Source organism: Triticum aestivum, chromosome 1D, assembly GCF_018294505.1.
Source record: "Triticum aestivum cultivar Chinese Spring chromosome 1D, IWGSC CS RefSeq v2.1, whole genome shotgun sequence".
NCBI classification, from domain to species: domain Eukaryota; kingdom Viridiplantae; phylum Streptophyta; class Magnoliopsida; order Poales; family Poaceae; genus Triticum; species Triticum aestivum.
The window spans coordinates 482688199-482695363 of NC_057796.1; positions in this window are offsets into that span (position 1 = coordinate 482688199).

Genomic DNA, 7165 nt, shown 5'->3' on the forward strand with positions numbered 1-7165 from the left:
TTTTTAATTCCTCCTCCTCTATGTCCCCTTAATCTTATTTTTTAATTCCTTTATACTTAAAGAATTTTTACTACATGCAGGAGTGACATATGGCGGACGATAGAACCGAGCCGCTTAGGGATCCGGAGGCTGAACGTTATTTAATGGGCATCATCAACAACGAGATTCCTTATGTGCCGGGCTCAGAATATGAGCAACAAGAGGATGTAGTCTCTTCTTATCTGAACCTTGACGGTGGAACAGAGATTGTCGATGATCAAGAAGGTGAAGGAACGGACATTGTCGACGGAGGTCAACCGTCAACAACCGACGATCTCGAATTGCAAGTAGCAACCACCTCCGGCGAGGTATATATATACATTGAGCCTCTCGTGATACAAACTTACTGAAATGTGAATACATATGTATTAACGCGCGCGACTCTCTTTCTTTTTTTAGCCCTCCGAATCGAGTACGACAAAGCGTGGCAAATCCAAGGCGATGAAAATAGGAGAAACATATGCCATTGAGTTTGTCAGTGAAACCGGCAAGCCCCTACAGCACACCTCAAAGTTTATCAACCAATGCGGAGTCGTTGTTAGAGACAATGTCCCGATCACCGTCCAGGAATGGAAGGAGCCAAAGAAGGCACGTCCTGGTTTCAGTTTTGTCGACAAGAGAACGAAAAAGGATTGCTGGAGAAAGCTTATGGAACATTTCATTCTACCTCCGGAATACAACAAAGTCGATGAATTCGGTAACGAGGTTCCGGGTGGACGTCAGAGGAGGAGGCTAGTTAAAGAGTTCGCTCTTCAGAAGATGGGCGAAGCATTCCGGAACTTCAAGAAAAATTTAACCCGTGACTATGTCAACAAGGGCAAGACTCCGGATTTCAATGGACAACATGAGAAACTGAAAGATGATTGGCCAGAATTTGTGAGGCAAAAGCAATCGGAGCATTTCAAGGAAATATCGAAAAAAATAAGGATAATGCGAGTAAGAAAAAGTTCCATCATATTATGGGGCCAGGAGGATACCGCCTTTCGGAGCCTAGGTGGCAGAAGATGGAGGAGGACCTGAGGGTGTGAGGAATCCCTCTAGGTACAGAGGGATGGGACCCAAGGGCCAAAAGCTGGTGGTACGGGCATGGGGGATCGCTAGACCCGGAGACAGGGGTGTGTGTTCACCGGCAGAGACAGTTTGCTCCCACCCAAGCCCTTATTGACGCAATGACCCAAGCTCAAGAGGGCTTGATCAAGTTCAACAGAGAGAAAGACGCACTGACAATAGCCCTCGGGAATGATGAACACGGAGGACGTGTACGAGGCAAAGGAAAACTTTCGTGGAAAGTAGGGTTTTCCCAGGACAATGACCCGTACTGTTACAGAAGCCGTAAGAGAAAGACGGACCGGGATGCAGATCTTATGACGAAGTTTGCATCGGAACTCCATGAGTTGAAGCAGACCGTGCATGAACTAGTGAAAGAAAAATCGGCTGCAGGGCCGCATGAAGATCATGAAGCGGATCGCGGAAGCCAGCAGCGGAGAAGCAGCGTGGCTTCCACGGATGCCCCGCCTGGTGCTAGTGCACCGATGATCGAGATTCGTGCACCGGAGCCTCACTACCCCGTGGATGATGTAAAGGAGATGAAAGAATGTGATCTGCATTATCCCGTGGGGAACGTTTCCACGAAGGTAGCTAGCGGCAGTGCTTTACCCTGTACACCTGGAGCACTCCACCACAACAACCCCATTGCATATGGCTATGCTCGTGTCACGGTGGAAGACATAGTCCAAGGGTTTGAGGACCTGGAGATTGACAAACCTAAACCCGAAGGGGAGAGAAGACTTGGAGATGTCAAGCGCCAGTTCATTCTATGGAAAAAGAAGTACATAGTGTTTCCAGGCGAGGCGCCAAGGCTAGCAAGTCCACCCCCCTCCGATGGTGGTGGTGGCGGTGGTGGCGGTGGTGGTGGTCGTGGTGGTTCACCTACACCTCCTTCACGCCATTCGACACCGTCCCCCGATCCACAACCTCCGGCGGGTACGACGCCCCCCAATCCTCCTCCGGCGGGTACGACGCCCCCCAATCCACCTCCGGCGAAGAAGCAGAAGCAGGCGGACAACAAGGAAACCCGCTCCTGGACTATTAACCCGGACCCTTATGTACCTAAGACCACAAGGGTACCGGAGCCATCACTGAAGCCTCTCCTCCCAAGGCCTGGGAAACTTAGTGAAGCTGAAACCAAATTGGCCGCGTCTGCTGATTATGAGAAATGGAAGGCGGATATGAAGGCGAAAAAAGAGCCTGAGCCCAAGCAAGTATTCACTGAGAAGCAAAAGAAGTGGGCTAAGGATTTTTTGACGACACCGTCCCAAGCCGAGCTCAATATGCCTGACGACTATGGACATGAACTTCGTAGGCAAGCAAAAATATTGAAGGAGGAGAAAGAAGAAAGTAAAAAAAGCGGGAAACAAGTTGACCAGCTCGGGATGCAGAAGAAACAATCGATCCCCCCGCTCATAGTGAAAGCCGGTCCGGAAGAGGACCCCGAGATCATAGCAGCTGTGGCAGCACTTGGATTGACTGTAGCGGGTGCCATGAAACAAGCGTCCGAGATGGGTTTGACTCTTCGTGCCTTCTTAGGCCTTGAGGATGCGCCAGTATGTGAGATAGCATTACAATATGTGCGGAATGGGCCTCTCGTCGAGCCTGCGCGGGAAAAGAGTCTACCACCACAAATGCGAAATCTGCTACGTTGGTAGAAGCAATTCATAACATGGGCCGACAAAGAATATGTTTAAGCGGATGTTACAGATGAGCATCACACCAAACGGTACTCTGTAGAAGTTCATATGAGTGAATTGTTCCAGCTGTTCAATCTGCGCGACCTCGACAAATCTATGCTGAGTTGCTACGTTCTGTAAGTGATTTATTTCTACCTCATCTCGTTCTTCATTGCCTGCACTATATATATATTGTCCTAACTATATTGTTGCGTATGCTATTATGCAGATTGAAGATTTGGGAATGCAAAATAAGAAACATCCATGATGTTGGGTTCATTGACCCACATATCGTTAATGGACATGTGTTACAACATCACCCCGAAGACGTGGAGAAAGACCTGTACAAGTTTCTTAGAAAGCATCAACTCAAAAGTCATATTCTATTTCCTTACCATTTTGGGTGAGTGTTTCTCTCTTGTGCCCATTCTCTTTTGTTTACTCCATGCATGGTATGTCTAATCGATGAGTTATGCATGACTGTGCATGTAACGTGTCCGTAGGTTCCACTGGATTCTGCTAAATATTGAACTTGACACCTCCAGAGTTCTAATCATGGACTCTATGGATTCGGATCCAAAGCGTTGGGACGACATGAGAAAAATGCTGCAAAAGTAATTATTTTCAATCATTTGAGCTCCATATTGATCGGTCTCTTTCGTTCATTTCCTAATATCAAGTAACTAATAACTCCCTTATTCATTTAATTTTCTTTGCCCTGTAGGGTTTGGAGACGGTTCTCAGAAGAAATTGTCGGTGAATTCAAACATGAGCTAGATTTCAGAAGGTTAGTTAATGTGGATAAGCAGCCACCGGGGACCAATCTATGTGGATACTATGTTTGTGAGAACATCCGGAGACACACCTCTGAGCAGAAGGCATTGGATAGCGTGCGGAACGCGACGGATAACTTGCGGAGGAGGCTTAGTCCAGAAGCTCGCTTCCGACCAATTCAAGAAGAATTAGCAGGATTTTTCATGAGGGAAGTTATCAATCCTAAAGGAGATCACTATACCGAGGACGAAGAAATTTATATGCATACCCGAGATTGAAACTTGTTCGAAGTTGTATATGGTCATCCATCCTAATTGTGTATGGAAACTTGTTCGAAGTTGTATATGGTCACCCGAGATTGAATATATATTATATATTCCTCTTGAATTCTTCTTGTTTGAAATTTCATATGCATGTATATAGTAGCGTAAAATATGTGTACTGAAACTTTATCAAAATTAGAATAAAACACAAAATATAATATAAAAGAAATAAAACACTCCAAACTAAAAAGAAACCAGGTTTAGGGGGGCTAAAACCCTAAACCTGCGGAGGAGCCCTTTAGTCCCGGTTGGCCACGAGAAACGGGACTAAAGGTCCTCCGCCCCGACGGACCACGGGCGCCCACGTGGACGGGCCTTTAGTCCCGGTCAGCCACAAGAACCGGGACTAAAGCCTTTAGTCGCGGTCCGTAAGAGGCGCGACTAAAGGGGGGGGGGTCTTTAGTCGCGCATATTTAGTCCCGGTTGCACAGCCGGGACTAAAGGCTGTTGCGAACCGGGACTAAAGGGCTTTTTTCTACCAGTGTCATAACTTGGGAAAATATGTTTACCTGTTTTTGAGAAATTTGAAAAAGTTCATGAATTAAAAAATATTGTGGGATATTTTTATTTTAAAAATATGTTCAAAATTATTAAAAACATGGAATAATTTTTTTTCACAAATTTTATAAAATGTTTACAGACTTTAACCACGAAATTAAGAAAAAAAGAAAAGGAGAGAAAAACCAACTTGGCTTAAGGGGAGAGGCGTTCTGCCTGTGGGCTGGGCCTTCCTAGTGGGGCGGCGGGCCACATTCGTTCGTTCGATGGATAAAAGAAGGACAGAGAAGAAACCAGAAGAAGAAAGAAAGAACGGCATTTTGGCTCCCCATCGGACGGATCGGAGTTGGCGAGCGACGGAGGAACCCTAGCCTATATCAGAGAAGAAGAGCAGGTGCGTGCCCCAAATTCCGTGCTATTTCGTAGGCGACTACCGATGGCGGCGCTTCGATTCGCAGCGAGGAGGCTCGTTGGCGGTGGCCAGACGCCGGCGGTGGCTGTGGAGAAGGCGCAACGCCGGCTCTTCCCGAGGCTGTCTCAGGTCGACCGGGCTAGGTCCACCACATCCTCCACTGCTGCGGCGGCCAAGGTACTTTACCCCCGTGGGCTCACCAATTTCATATCTTTTTTGTGCGATTGTTTCTGCAACCTGGACTATTTTGTGCAATTGTTTCTACAACCTAGACTAGAATATGCTGTGCTAATAGCTCGTTCGATAATCCAACTCCATGTTTCGCCAAACAGCCAGGGCATCTAAAAATTGAATCCAGTTCTTGTGTTTCCTCTAAAAAAGAAAAGAAATAAAAATTGTTTTCGACCTGACAAGATGCATAATCCGAGGACCGAATATCAAAACCCTGTAGGGCATGTACAACAGTTGGTAAGATAGTCTTATTTTAAGTCTTGCATGTAATTTAGAGATGATAGAAAAATTATCTACAATGAGTTATCTCTTAGCCTTATCTCCAATAATTAGCTATTCCTAAAAACATGGTGAGACATATTGTGCTAAGGGATCATCTCTTGTCTTCTCTTATTTCTCTTAAATAAGAGAAGACAAGCCTTTTTTATAAGTTCTCTCTCCTCCACCTCATCATTTATCCTACATGGCACTTCTAAGATAGCATCATTGTACATGCCCTAAATGCTTTGATCCATGGACCAGCCAGTACTACTATTTTTACATTGCATGATCATTTATATATGTAGGAACTCATCTTATGCTCTACTGCAATCTGCAAAGCAGGGTTGTGATTGTGAAAATCGGGAGAAACTCCTGAGAGAGATCCATAACATGAGAGAGGAGCTGTACGATAAGGTTTCGCATGCGGAAAGGACCTACAATATCCCTGGCAGGGCAGGCAAACATATCAGTCGGCTGCGTGAGGAGCTCGCCGTGCAAGTGGATCCTAGACACGGGGACAGCACATGGTAGGTATAATCATCTTCTATTCACAAGATTTTTGTGGGGTTAACAAGTTATCTCATCTGAACCCAACCTGTAGGCGCGAGATGCGAGTGCTAAATCCACTTGTTCGTTCACTAGTAGAAAAAGAGGCTTCCATACGCCCCCATTAGTCCCTAAAATAATCAAACCACGACCAAAGGGGTCTTTAGTCGCGGTTCGGGAGGAGACCCGCGACCAACTATCTGGGCCCAGAGCGCTCGATCGACAGCTGGCGGACGGGAGGGGCTTTAGTCCCGGTTGGCCTGGCCAACCGGGACTAAAGGTCCTCAGGCTGGCCCGAAGGCCTTTAGTCGCGGTTGGCCAGGCCAACCAGGACTAAAGGCCCATCCCTATATATAGGACTCAGCTCACTTCACTTAGCCACATTTTCAGAAGGGGGTGGTGGGGTTGCTTTTGGTTCCTCCTATGCACACAAGGTGTTTGATGAAATGCCCGAGAGCCTGAAACAAACATGATATGAAGTGTCCGAGCCACACTTGAGCTTTCTCATTTATTTTTCCTCCGCGATCGCGGTGAGCAACTTGAACCTTTCATGTGTCATTGATAAAATATGCATGTGTGTAGTTCATTGTTTAATTTGTATTATTTCTAGCTAGCTAGTTAGTTTAACAAATGCATGATGGTTAATTATATACTTTATATAATAATAATGCAGATGAATCGGCAATGGATGTACGGTCCCCGACTCTCCGGCGAGTTCACTACGGGTTTGAAAGATTTCCTCCTAGTGGCAAATGCGAACAAGCAGCAAGGTTTTATTATCTGTCCATGTGCTGTCTGTAAGAATCAGAAGGGTTACTCCTCCTCAAGAGACGTTCACATGCACCTGCTTCGGCACGGTTTCATGCGAAGCTATAATTGTTGGACCAAGCATGGAGAAAGAGGGGTTAGAATGGAAGAAGATGAAGAAGGGGATGATATCGATGACAACTATCATGATCATTTCGGTGATACTTTCATGGAGGATGATGCTGAAGGTGAGGAAGGGTTAGGTGAAGGTGAAGAAGAGGCACATGATGAGTCCGCTGATGATCTTGGTCGGACCATTGCTGATGCACGGAGACGCTGCGAAACTGACAAGGAGAGGGAGAATTTGGATCGCATGTTAGAGGATCACAAAAAGTCATTGTATCCAGGATGCGATAATAGTCTGAAAAAGCTGGGCTGCACACTGGATTTGCTAAAATGGAAGGCACAGGAAGGTGTAGGTGACTCATCATTTGAAAATTTGCTGAAAATGTTGAAGAATATGTTTCCGAAGAATAACGAGTTGCCCGCCAGTACGTACGAAGCAAAGAAGGTTGTCTGCCCTCTAGGTTTAGAGGTTCTGAAGATAC